Below are 21,835 nucleotides of genomic sequence, written 5' to 3'. Positions count from 1 at the left end.
CCGGTTTTTCGGTAGCCTGTTGTGAAAATAGACATAGTAAGCAGGTCGTGTGTATTCCCAAAGTGTGTGCGGATAGCGGCTTAGGCCATTAACTTGTGTGTGTTAGTGAACAAAGTGTGGGATTTCCCAGCAGTGCGGGTATAGTGGCATCTGCCATTAACAAATCTTTGTGCAGTGCAGGTAGTGGAAGTGTACTTTAGAGCTTTGTGTTGTACTTATCGCGAGTGTTTGTGCTCTGTGTTGTTGTTGGTGCAGGTACAAGAGAGTGCCAGCCAGTGTAGGTGGATATGGCTCCACCACGGAGGAAAGGAGCCAAGGCGCGTGCGGAATGCGAGGATTCCGAGCCCGCAACGGTCGGGTTTTTATCCACGACGGATGAGGATGTTGTGGGACCACGTCCGAGGCCACCCAAGCGCAGGAAGGAGCGGGTCGGCTCACCACCGCTGGTGAAGTCTGACGATAGCGGAAGCGAGGGAGAATGTGGTAGTGAAGCAGGGAGAGGGGGAATGACAGAAGCGGTCGTCAACCCCAAGAAAGCAGCCGGGAGTAAGGGCGTTGCTAAGGAGGTCGTAGCCAACGTTCCCTCCTCAGGAGGGAAAAAGAAGGTTAGTGGGATAGGGGAAACATTCGGAAAGGGGTCCGAAGTTGGGGGTAGCGCTGTCGGCCATGTTGCAGCTATGAAAGCTGTAAGCCAGTCGTAGGTAAGGTTATGCGCGTTTTACGGAGTGATTGGGGCCTCGGACGTCGTGCTGTTCGCGCCATATATCGCGGCTTATTTGTGGCTTGTGACACTTATGGGGCTGCTGTATGGTGGCGAACGGCCACGACGGTCTTCGGTCGCCGAAAGCTCCTCTCCGTCCAGCGTTGCATGATGATCGCCTGTATGTCGCACCGTTTCTACGGATGCGTTGCAGGTGTTACTAGGTGCGCCCCCTCTTGACCTGGTTGTCATACAGTGTGCTGTATCATTCAGGTTAAGAAGTGGTCTGAGTGTGTCATTGCTGCGGAATGATTTGATTTCCGATGATGATGTGGAGAGGGAGGGATATCTAGGGAGCAAGAGGCTTCTAGATGATAGGGTCAGGTGTAGGTGCCAAGACCGTTGGGACAGTAGTCTCAATGGTCGGGTGACTTATGAGTACATCCGGGACGTTAGGTGTGTAGAAGGAAACCCAGACTTCAGATTCTGTCTAAGTCTGGGTTTCCTGCTTACGGGGCATGGGCCTCTTAATGCATTCTTGCATAAGAGGCACCTTGCAGATAGTCTAGAGTGTATGTGTGGGGCGTGTGTTGAGGATTGGGTGCATGTTATAGCGAAATGCCCGATGTACTCAGACATTAGGGACCTTGGGGGTATGGGGATTAGTTGGACTGATGGACGGTTAGATGTTAGTGGTGTGATCTCCACTAGTCGGAATGCCGAACAGTTAGGGTCGTTTGAAAGATTTGCGCGCGTGTTGTTCAGGCGGCGAAGACAATTGTCTGAAGATCGGGGTTAGCTTCTGGTATGAAAGGTGTATGAATTAGATGAGAGAATGGGATTCAATCCCTGGTCACCAGTCCAGAGCTGTATAGAAGCTCAACTGGTAGTAGTTTCGGCAGGAGCCCTTGGAGTTCGCTCCAACCTGCTCATGCGGACTGGCCCCTCTGGGAGTATCGTGGTGGTTGTGGTTCAATACCCAAATGCGGGGAGAGTGACTTTGGTCACTCAATGTGGAGTTGCATTGCAACCGGGTGCCGGACCCAAAGTACGGCAGAGGCATAAGTGGGAGATATATAATTTCGGTTATGTATCAACAATGAAATACCACTACTCTTATTGTTTCCTTACTTACTTGATTAAGTGGAACGTGTATCATTGCTTAGCCATTATATGGGTATATTTATATATCTTATGGTATTGGGTTTTGATGCAAGCTTCTTGATCAAAGTACCACGAGTTTGTTATATAATTGTAAACATATTTTAATGAAATGATAGCATTTCGGTGTTATTGTTATAATTAAAATTTGGTATAAATCCAACACTCAGGTATGATCCAATTCAAGGACATTGCCAGGTGGAGAGTTTGACTGGGGCGGTACATCTCTCAAATAATAACGGAGGTGTCCCAAGGCCAGCTCAGTGCGGACAGAAACCACACATAGAGCAAAAGGGCAAATGCTGACTTGATCTCGGTGTTCAGTACACACAGAGACAGCAAAAGCTCGGCCTATCGATCCTTTTGGTTTAAAGAGTTTATAACAAGAGGTGTCAGAAGAGTTACCACAGGGATAACTGGCTTGTGGCGGCCAAGCGTTCATAGCGACGTCGCTTTTTGATTCTTCGATGTCGGCTCTTCCTATCATTGTGAAGCAAAATTCACCAAGCGTTGGATTGTTCACCCATTCAAGGGAACGTGAGCTGGGTTTAGACCGTCGTGAGACAGGTTAGTTTTACCCTACTAATGACAATTGTTATTGCGACAGCATTCCTGCGTAGTACGAGAGGAACCGCTGGTACGGACCAATGGTACAATACTTGTTCGAGCGAACAGTAGTATGACGCTATGTCCGTTGGATTATGCCTGAACGCCTCCAAGGTCGTATCCGTGCTGGACTGCAATGATAAATATGGGGCAATTGCATTGTATGGCTTCTCTAAACCATTTAAAGTTTATAAATTTTATTTATAAACGACAATGGATATATGTGATGCCAATGTTATTTGTAACATAGCAAATGCGGGAGGATTAAATATCACCTGTATGACGCGCTAGTTACTTATTAAAACATTATTTAATACAATGTCAATGCCTAGAATCAATTGTAAACGACTTTGGTAACGGGCAAGGTGTTGTAAGTGGTAGAGCAGCTGCCATACTGCGATCCACTGAAGCTTATCCTTTGCTTGATGATTCGATCAAACTGTTTATAAATTATTTATATGTATATATATATGTGTGTGTTGTAATATACATACCGTATATATTTATATTATAAATAATTTATATATATGTATATATATGTATTTTTTTTTAATGTATATATATATATATAATATAGAAGAAAAATCTAAGTTTAACATTATTAATTAAGTTTAATAGTAATAATTTAGATTAAGTATTTTATATTATTATGTACTGAAAAAAATAAAATATATCTTAATATATATATCTATATATATATAGAGGTTGGAGTCATATGTAGAAGTTCACGTAAGTGAGGAAAGTTTCTGACTGTCATTCACTTGGGAGTGGCCAGGAACGATTCTTTTACATGTGGCTCAAGCAGCTCACGACTTCCGGTCTTAGACCAAGTATCCTCTGGGTAGCCAACAGACATCCGTTTGGAGGCGAGCTAAAGTGAGAAGGCGAAACCCGCCTATGCGGTTGTGCGTAGGGTTTGGGACCCACCACATAAAAACACCCCCCAAGGGAAAAGAAAAAACAGCCTCGGATGAGAGACCCCAATTTTGATGACGACCACTGCAAACGTTTAAAGGACTACGAAATAAGGGCATGCACCTGGAATGTCCGGACCCTTAATTGGGAAGGTGCCTCTGCCCAGCTGGTTGATGTCCTCGTAAGAGTAAAGGCTGACATCACCGCAATCCAAGAAATGCGATGGACGGGACAAGGACGAAAGGGTCCTTGTGACATCTACTACAGCGGCCATATAAAGGAGCGCAAATTCGGTGTGGGATTCGTGGTGGGAGAGAGACTCCGTCGTCGAGTCCTGGCATTCACTCCGGTGGATGAACGTCTAGCCACAATCCGCATCAAAGCGAGGTTCTTCAACATATCGCTGATTTGCGCCCACGCCCCGACGGAAGAGAAGGACGAAGTGATCAAAGATACCTTCTATGAGCGCCTAGAACGTACCTATGAGCGCTGCCCCCGCCACGATGTCAAAATCGTGCTTGGCGATTTCAACGCTAGGGTGGGTAAAGAAGATGTCTTTGGCACAACTGTCGGAAAATTCAGCCTCCATGACGAAACATCACCAAACGGTCTGAGGCTGATCGACTTCGCCGGTGCCCGAAATATGGTCGTCTGTAGTACTAGATTCCAGCATAAGAAAATCCATCAAGCTACTTGGCTGTCCCCGGATCGAATCACTCGCAACCAGATCGATCATGTTGTGATAGATGGACGACATGTCTCCAGTGTTTTTGATGTGCGTACGCTTCGTGGTCCCAACATCGACTCGGACCACTATCTTGTTAGATGTTAGTGGTGTGATCTCCACTAGTCGGAATGCCGAACAGTTAGGGTCGTTTGAAAGATTTGCGTGCGTGTTGTTAAGGCGGCGAAGACATTTGGCTGAAGACCGGGGTTAGCTTTTGGTATGAAAGGTGTATGAATTGGATGAGAGAATGGGATTCAATCATTGGTCACCAGTCCAGAGCTGTATGGAAGCTCAACTGGTAGTAGTTTCGGCAGGAGCCCTTGGAGTTCGCTCCAACCTGCTCATGCGGACTGGCCCCTCTGGGAGTATCGTGGTGGTTGTGGTTCAATACCCAAATGCGGTGAGAGTGACTTTGGTCACTCAATGTGGAGTTGCATTGCAACCGGGTGCCGGACCCAAAGTACGGCAGAGGTTTTAGATAGGCCTCGAACCCCACCAAGGTGGTTAGTGTGTCCATTCCACACGCCAATTGGTACCGAATAATGCATTGCGCTGATCATCGCATTGATTTGATCCGCTGTGCTTTTGAGCACCGTGGAGTAAGGCCGTCGTCGGCAGGTACCCACGTTAATCCCACCGGACGGTGTCCCTATCTACTGTCTAGCGAAACCACAGCCAAGGGAACGGGCTTGGAATAATTAGCGGGGAAAGAAGACCCTGTTGAGCTTTACTCTAGTCTGGCAGTGGAAGGAGACATAAGAGGTGTAGCATAAGTGGGAGATATATAATTTCGGTTATGTATCAACAATGAAATACCACTACTCTTATTGTTTCCTGACTTACTTGATTAAGTGGAACGTGTATCATTGCTTAGCCATTATATTGGTATATTTATATATCTTATGGTATTGGGTTTTGATGCAAGCTTCTTGATCAAAGTACCACGAGTTTGTTGGCTGAGGCGGTACATCTCTCAAATAATAACGGAGGTGTCCCAAGGCCAGCTCAGTGCGGACAGAAACCACACATAGAGCAAAAGGGCAATTGCTGACTTGATCTCGGTGTTCAGTACACACAGAGACAGCAAAAGCTCGGCGTATCGATCCTTTTGGTTTAGAGAGTTTTTAACTAGAGGTGTCAGAAAAGTTACCACAGGGATAACTGCTTGTGGCGGCCAAGTGTTCATAGCGACGTCGCTTTTTGGTCCTTCGATGTCGGCTCTTCCTATCATTGTGAAGCAAAATTCACCAAGCGTTGGATTGTTCACCCATTCAAGGGAACGTGAGCTGGGTTTAGACCGTCGTGAGACAGGTTAGTTTTACCCTACTAATGACAATTGTTATTGCGACAGCATTCCTGCGTAGTACGAGAGGAACCGCAGGTACGGACCAATGGTACAATACTTGTTCGAGCGAACAGTGGTCCAAGGTCGTATCCGTGCTGGACTGCAATGATAAATATGGGGCAATTGCATTGTATGGCTTCTCTAAACCATTTAAAGTTTATAAATTTTATTTATAAACGACAATGGATATATGAGATGCCAATGTTATTTGTAACATAGCAAATGCGGGAGGATTAAATATCACCTGTATGACGCCCTAGTTACTTATTAAAACATTATTTAATACAATGTCAATGCCTAGAATCAATTGTAAACGACTTTGGTAACGGGCAAGGTGTTGTAAGTGGTAGAGCAGCTGCCATACTGCGATCCACTGAAGCTTATCCTTTGCTTGATGATTCGATCAAACTGTTTATAAATTATTTTTATGTATATATATATATGTGTGTGTTGTAATATACATACCGTATATATTTATATTATAAATAATTTATATATATGTATTTTTTTAATGTATATATATATAATATAGAAGAAAAATCTAAGTTTAACATTATTAATAATATATTAATAGTAATAACTTAGATTAAGTATTTTATATTATTATGTATTGAAAAAAATAAAATATATATAATACATGTAATATATAAATATTTATGTTATATTAACATACTTGTTATATATATATTATTTTTAACAGTTTTTTAAGAATCTTCATAAATTAATTGAATATAAGAAAACATTTTCTTTTTTGAACGCGAAGTACTTTATTTTCTCAATATTCATTGAGAACATAAGGTAGTGTTATAGATTGTTATCAAACGACTATTACAATATACTGAAAAACAATTGAAATATACACAAATTAATATATAATGGTATATTGTATAGTTGTTAGAGAGAATCTTAACATAAAGATACAGATTTTTGAACGCAAAGTACTTTATTTCTCAATATTCATTGAGAACATAAGGTAGTGTTATAGATTGTTATCAAACGACTATTACAATATACTGAAAAACAATTGAAATATACAAAAATTAATATAATGGTATATTGTATAATATAAAAACTATGTTTGGTTAAACGGCGTAAATAAAAATGATTATATTTACGTAGCCAAATGCATCGCCATCGTATTAGTGACGCTCATGAAGGAATTAAGGAGATTCCTACTGTCCCTCTAATTGGAGTTGTTTGTAGAACCTCGAAGTGAACGGACGCGTTTGCGCATCATTGCGAGTATTTAAAAGCGATTTTTAAAGTGATTTTCAGTGTTTCTGAAGCGAAAGAATTTTTCGGTTTTTCGGTAGCCTGTTGTGAAAATAGACATAGTAAGCAGGTCGTGTGTATTCCCAAAGTGTGTGCGGATAGCGGCTTAGGCCATTAACTTGTGTGTGTTAGTGAACAAAGTGTGGGATTTCCCAGCAGTGCGGGTATAGTGGCATCTGCCATTAACAAATCTTTGTGCAGTGCAGGTAGTGGAAGTGTACTTTAGAGCTTTGTGTTGTACTTATCGCGAGTGTTTGTGCTCTGTGTTGTTGTTGGTGCAGGTACAAGAGAGTGCCAGCCAGTGTAGGTGGATATGGCTCCACCACGGAGGAAAGGAGCCAAGGCGCGTGCGGAATGCGAGGATTCCGAGCCCGCAACGGTCGGGTTTTTATCCACGACGGATGAGGATGTTGTGGGACCACGTCCGAGGCCACCCAAGCGCAGGAAGGAGCGGGTCGGCTCACCACCGCTGGTGAAGTCTGACGATAGCGGAAGCGAGGGAGAATGTGGTAGTGAAGCAGGGAGAGGGGGAATGACAGAAGCGGTCGTCAACCCCAAGAAAGCAGCCGGGAGTAAGGGCGTTGCTAAGGAGGTCGTAGCCAACGTTCCCTCCTCAGGAGGGAAAAAGAAGGTTAGTGGGATAGGGGAAACATTCGGAAAGGGGTCCGAAGTTGGGGGTAGCGCTGTCGGCCATGTTGCAGCTATGAAAGCTGTAAGCCAGTCGTAGGTAAGGTTATGCGCGTTTTACGGAGTGATTGGGGCCTCGGACGTCGTGCTGTTCGCGCCATATATCGCGGCTTATTTGTGGCTTGTGACACTTATGGGGCTGCTGTATGGTGGCGAACGGCCACGACGGTCTTCGGTCGCCGAAAGCTCCTCTCCGTCCAGCGTTGCATGATGATCGCCTGTATGTCGCACCGTTTCTACGGATGCGTTGCAGGTGTTACTAGGTGCGCCCCCTCTTGACCTGGTTGTCATACAGTGTGCTGTATCATTCAGGTTAAGAAGTGGTCTGAGTGTGTCATTGCTGCGGAATGATTTGATTTCCGGTGATGATGTGGAGAGGAAGGGATATCTAGGGAGCAAGAGGCTTCTAGATGATAGGGTCAGGTGTAGGTGCCAAGACCGTTGGGACAGTAGTCTCAATGGTCGGGTGACTTATGAGTACATCCGGGACGTTAGGCGTGTAGAAGGAAACCCAGACTTCAGATTCTGTCTAAGTCTGGGTTTCCTGCTTACGGGGCATGGGCCTCTTAATGCATTCTTGCATAAGAGGCACCTTGCAGATAGTCTAGAGTGTATGTGTGGGGCGTGTGTTGAGGATTGGGTGCATGTTATAGCGAAATGCCCGATGTACTCAGACATTAGGGACCTTGGGGGTATGGGGATTAGTTGGACTGATGGACGGTTAGATGTTAGTGGTGTGATCTCCACTAGTCGGAATGCCGAACAGTTAGGGTCGTTTGAAAGATTTGCGCGCGTGTTGTTCAGGCGGCGAAGACAATTGTCTGAAGATCGGGGTTAGCTTCTGGTATGAAAGGTGTATGAATTAGATGAGAGAATGGGATTCAATCCCTGGTCACCAGTCCAGAGCTGTATAGAAGCTCAACTGGTAGTAGTTTCGGCAGGAGCCCTTGGAGTTCGCTCCAACCTGCTCATGCGGACTGGCCCCTCTGGGAGTATCGTGGTGGTTGTGGTTCAATACCCAAATGCGGGGAGAGTGACTTTGGTCACTCAATGTGGAGTTGCATTGCAACCGGGTGCCGGACCCAAAGTACGGCAGAGGTTTTAGATAGGCCTCGAACCCCACCAAGGTGGTTAGTGTGTCCATTCCACACGCCAATTGGTACCGAATAATGCATTGCGCTGATCATCGCATTGATTTGATCCGCTGTGCTTTTGAGCACCGTGGAGTAAGGCCGTCGTCGGCAGGTACCCACGTTAATCCCACCGGACGGTGTCCCTATCTACTGTCTAGCGAAACCACAGCCAAGGGAACGGGCTTGGAATAATTAGCGGGGAAAGAAGACCCTGTTGAGCTTGACTCTAGTCTGGCAGTGGTAGGAGACATAAGAGGTGTAGCATAAGTGGGAGATATATAATTTCGGTTATGTATCAACAATGAAATACCACTACTCTTATTGTTTCCTGACTTACTTGATTAAGTGGAACGTGTATCATTGCTTAGCCATTATATTGGTATATTTATATATCTTATGGTATTGGGTTTTGATGCAAGCTTCTTGATCAAAGTACCACGAGTTTGTTGGCTGAGGCGGTACATCTCTCAAATAATAACGGAGGTGTCCCAAGGCCAGCTCAGTGCGGACAGAAACCACACATAGAGCAAAAGGGCAATTGCTGACTTGATCTCGGTGTTCAGTACACACAGAGACAGCAAAAGCTCGGCGTATCGATCCTTTTGGTTTAGAGAGTTTTTAACTAGAGGTGTCAGAAAAGTTACCACAGGGATAACTGCTTGTGGCGGCCAAGCGTTCATAGCGACGTCGCTTTTTGGTCCTTCGATGTCGGCTCTTCCTATCATTGTGAAGCAAAATTCACCAAGCGTTGGATTGTTCACCCATTCAAGGGAACGTGAGCTGGGTTTAGACCGTCGTGAGACAGGTTAGTTTTACCCTACTAATGACAATTGTTATTGCGACAGCATTCCTGCGTAGTACGAGAGGAACCGCAGGTACGGACCAATGGTACAATACTTGTTCGAGCGAACAGTGGTCCAAGGTCGTATCCGTGCTGGACTGCAATGATAAATATGGGGCAATTGCATTGTATGGCTTCTCTAAACCATTTAAAGTTTATAAATTTTATTTATAAACGACAATGGATATATGAGATGCCAATGTTATTTGTAACATAGCAAATGCGGGAGGATTAAATATCACCTGTATGACGCCCTAGTTACTTATTAAAACATTATTTAATACAATGTCAATGCCTAGAATCAATTGTAAACGACTTTGGTAACGGGCAAGGTGTTGTAAGTGGTAGAGCAGCTGCCATACTGCGATCCACTGAAGCTTATCCTTTGCTTGATGATTCGATCAAACTGTTTATAAATTATTTTTATGTATATATATATATGTGTGTGTTGTAATATACATACCGTATATATTTATATTATAAATAATTTATATATATGTATTTTTTTAATGTATATATATATAATATAGAAGAAAAATCTAAGTTTAACATTATTAATAATATATTAATAGTAATAACTTAGATTAAGTATTTTATATTATTATGTATTGAAAAAAATAAAATATATATAATACATGTAATATATAAATATTTATGTTATATTAACATACTTGTTATATATATATTATTTTTAACAGTTTTTTAAGAATCTTCATAAATTAATTGAATATAAGAAAACATTTTCTTTTTTGAACGCGAAGTACTTTATTTTCTCAATATTCATTGAGAACATAAGGTAGTGTTATAGATTGTTATCAAACGACTATTACAATATACTGAAAAACAATTGAAATATACACAAATTAATATATAATGGTATATTGTATAGTTGTTAGAGAGAATCTTAACATAAAGATACAGATTTTTGAACGCAAAGTACTTTATTTCTCAATATTCATTGAGAACATAAGGTAGTGTTATAGATTGTTATCAAACGACTATTACAATATACTGAAAAACAATTGAAATATACAAAAATTAATATAATGGTATATTGTATAATATAAAAACTATGTTTGGTTAAACGGCGTAAATAAAAATGATTATATTTACGTAGCCAAATACATCGCCATCGTATTAGTGACGCTCATGAAGGAATTAAGGAGATTCCTACTGTCCCTCTAATTGGAGTTGTTTGTAGAACCTCGAAGTGAACGGACGCGTTTGCGCATCATTGCGAGTATTTAAAAGCGATTTTTAAAGTGATTTTCAGTGTTTCTGAAGCGAAAGAATTTTTCGGTTTTTCGGTAGCCTGTTGTGAAAATAGACATAGTAAGCAGGTCGTGTGTATTCCCAAAGTGTGTGCGGATAGCGGCTTAGGCCATTAACTTGTGTGTGTTAGTGAACAAAGTGTGGGATTTCCCAGCAGTGCGGGTATAGTGGCATCTGCCATTAACAAATCTTTGTGCAGTGCAGGTAGTGGAAGTGTACTTTAGAGCTTTGTGTTGTACTTATCGCGAGTGTTTGTGCTCTGTGTTGTTGTTGGTGCAGGTACAAGAGAGTGCCAGCCAGTGTAGGTGGATATGGCTCCACCACGGAGGAAAGGAGCCAAGGCGCGTGCGGAATGCGAGGATTCCGAGCCCGCAACGGTCGGGTTTTTATCCACGACGGATGAGGATGTTGTGGGACCACGTCCGAGGCCACCCAAGCGCAGGAAGGAGCGGGTCGGCTCACCACCGCTGGTGAAGTCTGACGATAGCGGAAGCGAGGGAGAATGTGGTAGTGAAGCAGGGAGAGGGGGAATGACAGAAGCGGTCGTCAACCCCAAGAAAGCAGCCGGGAGTAAGGGCGTTGCTAAGGAGGTCGTAGCCAACGTTCCCTCCTCAGGAGGGAAAAAGAAGGTTAGTGGGATAGGGGAAACATTCGGAAAGGGGTCCGAAGTTGGGGGTAGCGCTGTCGGCCATGTTGCAGCTATGAAAGCTGTAAGCCAGTCGTAGGTAAGGTTATGCGCGTTTTACGGAGTGATTGGGGCCTCGGACGTCGTGCTGTTCGCGCCATATATCGCGGCTTATTTGTGGCTTGTGACACTTATGGGGCTGCTGTATGGTGGCGAACGGCCACGACGGTCTTCGGTCGCCGAAAGCTCCTCTCCGTCCAGCGTTGCATGATGATCGCCTGTATGTCGCACCGTTTCTACGGATGCGTTGCAGGTGTTACTAGGTGCGCCCCCTCTTGACCTGGTTGTCATACAGTGTGCTGTATCATTCAGGTTAAGAAGTGGTCTGAGTGTGTCATTGCTGCGGAATGATTTGATTTCCGATGATGATGTGGAGAGGGAGGGATATCTAGGGAGCAAGAGGCTTCTAGATGATAGGGTCAGGTGTAGGTGCCAAGACCGTTGGGACAGTAGTCTCAATGGTCGGGTGACTTATGAGTACATCCGGGACGTTAGGCGTGTAGAAGGAAACCCAGACTTCAGATTCTGTCTAAGTCTGGGTTTCCTGCTTACGGGGCATGGGCCTCTTAATGCATTCTTGCATAAGAGGCACCTTGCAGATAGTCTAGAGTGTATGTGTGGGGCGTGTGTTGAGGATTAGGTGCATGTTATAGCGAAATGCCCGATGTACTCAGACATTAGGGACCTTGGGGGTATGGGGATTAGTTGGACTGATGGACGGTTAGATGTTAGTGGTGTGATCTCCACTAGTCGGAATGCCGAACAGTTAGGGTCGTTTGAAAGATTTGCGCGCGTGTTGTTCAGGCGGCGAAGACAATTGTCTGAAGATCGGGGTTAGCTTCTGGTATGAAAGGTGTATGAATTAGATGAGAGAATGGGATTCAATCCCTGGTCACCAGTCCAGAGCTGTATAGAAGCTCAACTGGTAGTAGTTTCGGCAGGAGCCCTTGGAGTTCGCTCCAACCTGCTCATGCGGACTGGCCCCTCTGGGAGTATCGTGGTGGTTGTGGTTCAATACCCAAATGCGGGGAGAGTGACTTTGGTCACTCAATGTGGAGTTGCATTGCAACCGGGTGCCGGACCCAAAGTACGGCAGAGGTTTTAGATAGGCCTCGAACCCCACCAAGGTGGTTAGTGTGTCCATTCCACACGCCAATTGGTACCGAATAATGCATTGCGCTGATCATCGCATTGATTTGATCCGCTGTGCTTTTGAGCACCGTGGAGTAAGGCCGTCGTCGGCAGGTACCCACGTTAATCCCACCGGACGGTGTCCCTATCTACTGTCTAGCGAAACCACAGCCAAGGGAACGGGCTTGGAATAATTAGCGGGGAAAGAAGACCCTGTTGAGCTTGACTCTAGTCTGGCAGTGGTAGGAGACATAAGAGGTGTAGCATAAGTGGGAGATATATAATTTCGGTTATGTATCAACAATGAAATACCACTACTCTTATTGTTTCCTGACTTACTTGATTAAGTGGAACGTGTATCATTGCTTAGCCATTATATTGGTATATTTATATATCTTATGGTATTGGGTTTTGATGCAAGCTTCTTGATCAAAGTACCACGAGTTTGTTGGCTGAGGCGGTACATCTCTCAAATAATAACGGAGGTGTCCCAAGGCCAGCTCAGTGCGGACAGAAACCACACATAGAGCAAAAGGGCAATTGCTGACTTGATCTCGGTGTTCAGTACACACAGAGACAGCAAAAGCTCGGCGTATCGATCCTTTTGGTTTAGAGAGTTTTTAACTAGAGGTGTCAGAAAAGTTACCACAGGGATAACTGCTTGTGGCGGCCAAGCGTTCATAGCGACGTCGCTTTTTGGTCCTTCGATGTCGGCTCTTCCTATCATTGTGAAGCAAAATTCACCAAGCGTTGGATTGTTCACCCATTCAAGGGAACGTGAGCTGGGTTTAGACCGTCGTGAGACAGGTTAGTTTTACCCTACTAATGACAATTGTTATTGCGACAGCATTCCTGCGTAGTACGAGAGGAACCGCAGGTACGGACCAATGGTACAATACTTGTTCGAGCGAACAGTGGTCCAAGGTCGTATCCGTGCTGGACTGCAATGATAAATATGGGGCAATTGCATTGTATGGCTTCTCTAAACCATTTAAAGTTTATAAATTTTATTTATAAACGACAATGGATATATGAGATGCCAATGTTATTTGTAACATAGCAAATGCGGGAGGATTAAATATCACCTGTATGACTCCCTAGTTACTTATTAAAACATTATTTAATACAATGTCAATGCCTAGAATCAATTGTAAACGACTTTGGTAACGGGCAAGGTGTTGTAAGTGGTAGAGCAGCTGCCATACTGCGATCCACTGAAGCTTATCCTTTGCTTGATGATTCGATCAAACTGTTTATAAATTATTTTTATGTATATATATATATGTGTGTGTTGTAATATACATACCGTATATATTTATATTATAAATAATTTATATATATGTATTTTTTTAATGTATATATATATAATATAGAAGAAAAATCTAAGTTTAACATTATTAATAATATATTAATAGTAATAACTTAGATTAAGTATTTTATATTATTATGTATTGAAAAAAATAAAATATATATAATACATGTAATATATAAATATTTATGTTATATTAACATACTTGTTATATATATATTATTTTTAACAGTTTTTTAAGAATCTTCATAAATTAATTGAATATAAGAAAACATTTTCTTTTTTGAACGCGAAGTACTTTATTTTCTCAATATTCATTGAGAACATAAGGTAGTGTTATAGATTGTTATCAAACGACTATTACAATATACTGAAAAACAATTGAAATATACACAAATTAATATATAATGGTATATTGTATAGTTGTTAGAGAGAATCTTAACATAAAGATACAGATTTTTGAACGCAAAGTACTTTATTTCTCAATATTCATTGAGAACATAAGGTAGTGTTATAGATTGTTATCAAACGACTATTACAATATACTGAAAAACAATTGAAATATACAAAAATTAATATAATGGTATATTGTATAATATAAAAACTATGTTTGGTTAAACGGCGTAAATAAAAATGATTATATTTACGTAGCCAAATGCATCGCCATCGTATTAGTGACGCTCATGAAGGAATTAAGGAGATTCCTACTGTCCCTCTAATTGGAGTTGTTTGTAGAACCTCGAAGTGAACGGACGCGTTTGCGCATCATTGCGAGTATTTAAAAGCGATTTTTAAAGTGATTTTCAGTGTTTCTGAAGCGAAAGAATTTTTCGGTTTTTCGGTAGCCTGTTGTGAAAATAGACATAGTAAGCAGGTCGTGTGTATTCCCAAAGTGTGTGCGGATAGCGGCTTAGGCCATTAACTTGTGTGTGTTAGTGAACAAAGTGTGGGATTTCCCAGCAGTGCGGGTATAGTGGCATCTGCCATTAACAAATCTTTGTGCAGTGCAGGTAGTGGAAGTGTACTTTAGAGCTTTGTGTTGTACTTATCGCGAGTGTTTGTGCTCTGTGTTGTTGTTGGTGCAGGTACAAGAGAGTGCCAGCCAGTGTAGGTGGATATGGCTCCACCACGGAGGAAAGGAGCCAAGGCGCGTGCGGAATGCGAGGATTCCGAGCCCGCAACGGTCGGGTTTTTATCCACGACGGATGAGGATGTTGTGGGACCACGTCCGAGGCCACCCAAGCGCAGGAAGGAGCGGGTCGGCTCACCACCGCTGGTGAAGTCTGACGATAGCGGAAGCGAGGGAGAATGTGGTAGTGAAGCAGGGAGAGGGGGAATGACAGAAGCGGTCGTCAACCCCAAGAAAGCAGCCGGGAGTAAGGGCGTTGCTAAGGAGGTCGTAGCCAACGTTCCCTCCTCAGGAGGGAAAAAGAAGGTTAGTGGGATAGGGGAAACATTCGGAAAGGGGTCCGAAGTTGGGGGTAGCGCTGTCGGCCATGTTGCAGCTATGAAAGCTGTAAGCCAGTCGTAGGTAAGGTTATGCGCGTTTTACGGAGTGATTGGGGCCTCGGACGTCGTGCTGTTCGCGCCATATATCGCGGCTTATTTGTGGCTTGTGACACTTATGGGGCTGCTGTATGGTGGCGAACGGCCACGACGGTCTTCGGTCGCCGAAAGCTCCTCTCCGTCCAGCGTTGCATGATGATCGCCTGTATGTCGCACCGTTTCTACGGATGCGTTGCAGGTGTTACTAGGTGCGCCCCCTCTTGACCTGGTTGTCATACAGTGTGCTGTATCATTCAGGTTAAGAAGTGGTCTGAGTGTGTCATTGCTGCGGAATGATTTGATTTCCGATGATGATGTGGAGAGGGAGGGATATCTAGGGAGCAAGAGGCTTCTAGATGATAGGGTCAGGTGTAGGTGCCAAGACCGTTGGGACAGTAGTCTCAATGGTCGGGTGACTTATGAGTACATCCGGGACGTTAGGCGTGTAGAAGGAAACCCAGACTTCAGATTCTGTCTAAGTCTGGGTTTCCTGCTTACGGGGCATGGGCCTCTTAATGCATTCTTGCATAAGAGGCACCTTGCAGATAGTCTAGAGTGTATGTGTGGGGCGTGTGTTGAGGATTGGGTGCATGTTATAGCGAAATGCCCGATGTACTCAGACATTAGGGACCTTGGGGGTATGGGGATTAGTTGGACTGATGGACGGTTAGATGTTAGTGGTGTGATCTCCACTAGTCGGAATGCCGAACAGTTAGGGTCGTTTGAAAGATTTGCGCGCGTGTTGTTCAGGCGGCGAAGACAATTGTCTGAAGATCGGGGTTAGCTTCTGGTATGAAAGGTGTATGAATTAGATGAGAGAATGGGATTCAATCCCTGGTCACCAGTCCAGAGCTGTATAGAAGCTCAACTGGTAGTAGTTTCGGCAGGAGCCCTTGGAGTTCGCTCCAACCTGCTCATGCGGACTGGCCCCTCTGGGAGTATCGTGGTGGTTGTGGTTCAATACCCAAATGCGGGGAGAGTGACTTTGGTCACTCAATGTGGAGTTGCATTGCAACCGGGTGCCGGACCCAAAGTACGGCAGAGGCATAAGTGGGAGATATATAATTTCGGTTATGTATCAACAATGAAATACCACTACTCTTATTGTTTCCTTACTTACTTGATTAAGTGGAACGTGTATCATTGCTTAGCCATTATATGGGTATATTTATATATCTTATGGTATTGGGTTTTGTTGCAAGCTTCTTGATCAAAGTACCACGAGTTTGTTATATAATTGTAAACATATTTTAATGAAATGATAGCATTTCGGTGTTATTGTTATAATTAAAATTTGGTATAAATCCAACACTCAGGTATGATCCAATTCAAGGACATTGCCAGGTGGAGAGTTTGACTGGGGCGGTACATCTCTCAAATAATAACGGAGGTGTCCCAAGGCCAGCTCAGTGCGGACAGAAACCACACATAGAGCAAAAGGGCAAATGCTGACTTGATCTCGGTGTTCAGTACACACAGAGACAGCAAAAGCTCGGCCTATCGATCCTTTTGGTTTAAAGAGTTTATAACAAGAGGTGTCAGAAGAGTTACCACAGGGATAACTGGCTTGTGGCGGCCAAGCGTTCATAGCGACGTCGCTTTTTGATTCTTCGATGTCGGCTCTTCCTATCATTGTGAAGCAAAATTCACCAAGCGTTGGATTGTTCACCCATTCAAGGGAACGTGAGCTGGGTTTAGACCGTCGTGAGACAGGTTAGTTTTACCCTACTAATGACAATTGTTATTGCGACAGCATTCCTGCGTAGTACGAGAGGAACCGCTGGTACGGACCAATGGTACAATACTTGTTCGAGCGAACAGTAGTATGACGCTATGTCCGTTGGATTATGCCTGAACGCCTCCAAGGTCGTATCCGTGCTGGACTGCAATGATAAATATGGGGCAATTGCATTGTATGGCTTCTCTAAACCATTTAAAGTTTATAAATTTTATTTATAAACGACAATGGATATATGTGATGCCAATGTTATTTGTAACATAGCAAATGCGGGAGGATTAAATATCACCTGTATGACGCGCTAGTTACTTATTAAAACATTATTTAATACAATGTCAATGCCTAGAATCAATTGTAAACGACTTTGGTAACGGGCAAGGTGTTGTAAGTGGTAGAGCAGCTGCCATACTGCGATCCACTGAAGCTTATCCTTTGCTTGATGATTCGATCAAACTGTTTATAAATTATTTATATGTATATATATATGTGTGTGTTGTAATATACATACCGTATATATTTATATTATAAATAATTTATATATATGTATATATATGTATTTTTTTTTAATGTATATATATATATAATATAGAAGAAAAATCTAAGTTTAACATTATTAATTAAGTTTAATAGTAATAATTTAGATTAAGTATTTTATATTATTATGTACTGAAAAAAATAAAATATATCTTAATATATATATCTATATATATATAGAGGTTGGAGTCATATGTAGAAGTTCACGTAAGTGAGGAAAGTTTCTGACTGTCATTCACTTGGGAGTGGCCAGGAACGATTCTTTTACATGTGGCTCAAGCAGCTCACGACTTCCGGTCTTAGACCAAGTATCCTCTGGGTAGCCAACAGACATCCGTTTGGAGGCGAGCTAAAGTGAGAAGGCGAAACCCGCCTATGCGGTTGTGCGTAGGGTTTGGGACCCACCACATAAAAACACCCCCCAAGGGAAAAGAAAAAACAGCCTCGGATGAGAGACCCCAATTTTGATGACGACCACTGCAAACGTTTAAAGGACTACGAAATAAGGGCATGCACCTGGAATGTCCGGACCCTTAATTGGGAAGGTGCCTCTGCCCAGCTGGTTGATGTCCTCGTAAGAGTAAAGGCTAACATCACCGCAATCCAAGAAATGCGATGGACGGGACAAGGACGAAAGGGTCCTTGTGACATCTACTACAGCGGCCATATAAAGTTGCGCAAATTCGGTGTGGGATTCGTGGTGGGAGAGAGACTCCGTCGTCGAGTCCTGGCATTCACTCCGGTGGATGAACGTCTAGCCACAATCCGCATCAAAGCGAGGTTCTTCAACATATCGCTGATTTGCGCCCACGCCCCGACGGAAGAGAAGGACGAAGTGATCAAAGATACCTTCTATGAGCGCTTAGAACGTACCTATGAGCGCTGCCCCCGCCACGATCTCAAAATCGTGCTTGGCGATTTCAACGCTAGGGTGGGTAAAGAAGATGTCTTTGGCACAACTGTCGGAAAATTCAGCCTCCATGACGAAACATCACCAAACGGTCTGAGGCTGATCGACTTCGCCGGTGCCCGAAATATGGTCGTCTGTAGTACTAGATTCCAGCATAAGAAAATCCATCAAGCTACTTGGCTGTCCCCGGATCGAATCACTCGCAACCAGATCGATCATGTTGTGATAGATGGACGACATGTCTCCAGTGTTTTTGATGTGCGTACGCTTCGTGGTCCCAACATCGACTCGGACCACTATCTTGTAGCAGCTAAGATACGCACCCGCCTCTGTGTAGAAAAGCGCACACGTCAACAAACATAAGGAAGGTTCGACATCGAGAAGCTGCAATCACAACCGACAGCCGAACGATTTTCTACTCGACTTGCACTCCTGCTCTCTGAGAGCACACATCAGCATCTCGGTATAAGGGAGCTGTGGGACGGCATATCAAACTCCTTACGTACAGCTGCAACCGAAACCATTGGTTTTCGGAAAAGTCAAAAAAACAGCTGGTATGATGAGGATTGTCGTCTCGCAGTGGAGAGAAAACAGACTGCCTACCTCGCAATGTTGCGATCGACCGCAACACGAGCGGGATGGGAAAGATACCGAGAGCTGAAGAGGGAAGCGAGACGCATTTGCAGACAAAAAAAGAAAGAAATGCGCCGAAATGCGTGAGTATGAAGAGCTTGACAAGGTGGCCGACAGGGGTAATGCTCGAAAATTTTACGAAAAGATCCGGCGACTAACTGAAGGTTTCAAGACCGGAGCACACTCCTGTAGGACCCCCCAGAGGTGATCTAGTTATTGATGACCAGAGTATACTGAGTTTGTGGAGGGAACACTTCTCCAGCCTGCTGAATGGCTGTGAAAGTACAACACCAGGAGATGGCGAACCCGATTCCCCAATCGACGACGATGGAGCAGATGTTCCATTGCCCGACCGTGAAGAAATTCGAATAGCAATTACCCGCTTGAAGAACAATAAGGCGGCGGGTGCCGATGGATTACCGGCCGAGCTATTCAAATACGGCGGCGAAGAGCTGATAAGGTGCTTGCATCAGCTTCTTTGCAGAATATGGTCGGAAGAAAGCATGCCTGACGATTGGAATCTCAGTGTACTCTGCCCAATACACAAAAAGGGAGACCCCACAATTTGCGCCAATTACCGTGGGATAAGCCTCCTCAACATCGCGTATAAGGTTCTGTCGAGCGTATTGTGTGAAAGACTAAAGCCCACCGTCAACAAACTGATTGGACCTTATCGGTGTGACTTTAGACCTGGAAAATCAACAACGGACCAGATATTCACCATGCGCCAAATTTTGGAGAAGACCCGTGAAAATAGGATCGACACACATCTTCTCTTTGTCGACTTTAAAGCTGCTTTCGACAGCACGAAAAGGAGCTGCCTTTATGCCGCGATGTCTGAATTTGGTATCCCCGCAAAACTAATACGGCTGTGTAAGCTGACGTTGAGCAACACCAAAAGCTCCGTCAGGATCGGGAAGGACCTCTCCGAGCCGTTCGATACCAGACGAGGTTTCAGACAAGGTGACTCACTCTCGTGTGATTTCTTTAACCTGATGCTGGAGAAAATAATACGAGCTGCAGAGCTAAACAGAGAAGGTACAATCTTCTATAAGAGTGTACAGCTACTGGCGTACGCCGATGATATCGATATCATTGGAAACAACACCCGCGCCGTTAGTTCTGCTTTCTCCAGACTGGATAAGGAAGTGAAGCGTGTGGGTCTGGTGGTGAACGAGGACAAGACGAAATATCTCCTGTCGTCAAACAAACAGTCATAACTTTGAAGTTGTAGATAATTTCGTCTACCTGGGAACCAGCATTAACAGCAATAACAATGTCAGCCTGGAAATCCAACGCAGAATCACTCTTGCCAACAGGTGCTACTATGGACTAAGTAGGCAATTGAAAAGTAAAGTCCTCTCTCGACGAACAAAAACCAAACTCTACAAGTCTCTCATCATTCCCGTCCTACTTTACGGTGCAGAAGCGTGGACGATGTCAACATCCGATGAGACGGCACTAGGAGTTTTCGAGAGAAAGGTTTTGCGGAAGATTTATGGTCCCTTAAGAATTGGCAACGGCGAATACCGCCGACGATGGAACGATGAGCTGTATGTGTTATTCGACGACATAGACATAGTCCAGCGAATAAAAAAACAGCGGCTACGCTGGCTAGGACATGTTGTTCGAATGGATGAAGGTGCTCCAGCTCTGAAAAGCAAGCTATAACCGCGTAAGCGGTGTCTACGCCAGTCAAGAAGAAGAAGATATAAAAATCACGTGTCACGTTGTTTGTTTTCGATGGACTCCTAAACTACTGAACCGATTTTAATGAAATTTTTAACACTGTGTGCAGTTTGGTCCAACTTGAAAGATAGGATAGTTTATAGCTCTCCTTATAGTCGCATTATTTATATATTGCAAATTATTTGTTTATTATTAGCAAAGCTATCCACCAGTTGGTGGCGCTAAGTGCGCTATGTTACAGTAGATGGCGCTACATTTCTTTCTAAATTTTCATGGATTTAGGCTGTCATAAGCTGCCACTTGCTAAAAACATTAAATGAAAATGCGTTGTTTGAAGTTTATATTATTAGTGGTAAAGTTATACGAATCTATGACTTCCAATATTCTAAATTTAAGAAAAAATCACATACAATCCGTGAAATAAATAAAGTTATGTACATATGTATGGTCAGACAAATAAGCAATGCTGCCACTCTTTTCCAGTAAATCTTCCTCGAATTTGGGAGATTTCAGAGGAATTTAGGAAATCGCAGAGTTGATTTCTGCATGTATTTCCTAAATGCAAAAAGAAAATTTCATTTATTTGCATTTAGGTATAGAATATTGTATGGCTAATGCCCGGTTTCACAGTCCATACTTAAGTTGTGCCTAAATAAAATCTTAGCTAAGTATTGTTGCAAACTGAGTAGTCGTAGTAAACATAAGTATGGAGTTCATTTGGAGTAAAATTTAGAGCTATATGTGCTATTGCAGTAGATGGCGCTACATGAGAATACATTTATTGACACTTATTTGTGATACTAACGGCTGACGTTGTAAGGTAATTGAATAAGTGCGCTGTATTAGGCTAGATGGCGCTATAGAAGCAGATGCTGTTATATTAAAAGTCCAAACGTTTATTTTAGCTAAAATTTATTAAACGTAAAACGTGTGTTTAAAATTTACCATTTATTAAACGCTTTGCTTTCTTTTTATTATTTAAAACTCTTTAAACGAATTAAA

This window comes from Zeugodacus cucurbitae, chromosome X (assembly GCF_028554725.1).
Source record: "Zeugodacus cucurbitae isolate PBARC_wt_2022May chromosome X, idZeuCucr1.2, whole genome shotgun sequence".
NCBI lineage: Eukaryota > Metazoa > Arthropoda > Insecta > Diptera > Tephritidae > Zeugodacus > Zeugodacus cucurbitae.
Note: the sequence above shows the minus strand (reverse complement) of the source record.